Genomic DNA, 789 nt, shown 5'->3' on the forward strand with positions numbered 1-789 from the left:
AGGAAGGGAAGCCAGTCAATGAAAATGGAAATGGAGGTGTCAGGGGGCAAGGGACAGGCTGGGGTGGTGGGTAGGGGGAAAAAGGGGATGTAGCAGCTCAGGTAAAAGTGCAGAGGTGCCTGGGGTCAGATGCCCAGCAGGTCACAGGGTGCCAGAATTCCACAGTCTATATTGAGTCCACGAGTTTGTGTACCTACTACCTAGGAAGCTGATGAAGTGCAGTTTATAGGCCCAGCTCTGAAAAGTGATTTGTACATTCAAACAAGCACCTTACCTCATCACCAGAACTGAAGCCAACTTCCTACAGCTCAAAACACAAAACCTGCCAATTATCTCCAGTACCCCCACAAACTGCACACCAGAATCTATCAAAGACAACAAAACGCAACTACATGTGGGGGCACCAAAAAGCACTCTGCCTCTAGTCTCACAGGACTGATCCTGAGAGGGAACAAATTACAATGCAAACCACTTTTCAGAGCTGGGCCTATGAACTACACTTCATCAGCCTCCTATGTAGTAGGTACACAAACTCATGGACTCAATATAGACAGTGGAATTCTGGCACCCAGCGACCTGCCAGACATCTGGCACCCCAGGCACCTCTGCACTTTTACCTGAGCAGGTAATGAGCAGGGGAATTACCTGCAGGGGAACGAGCTCAACAGGGACATGTTCTTCCCCTGCTGTCTGGTGATGCAGTTAGTGCCCCCTCCAGCAGAGAGTGGGGCATTACTTGGCTTTTCAAAACCTCAAAAATGGAAATTGGTGCAGATGGAGTGAGGAGGG

The sequence above is a fragment of the Alligator sinensis genome, unplaced genomic scaffold, assembly GCF_000455745.1.
Source record: "Alligator sinensis unplaced genomic scaffold, ASM45574v1 scaffold1312_1, whole genome shotgun sequence".
NCBI lineage: Eukaryota > Metazoa > Chordata > Crocodylia > Alligatoridae > Alligator > Alligator sinensis.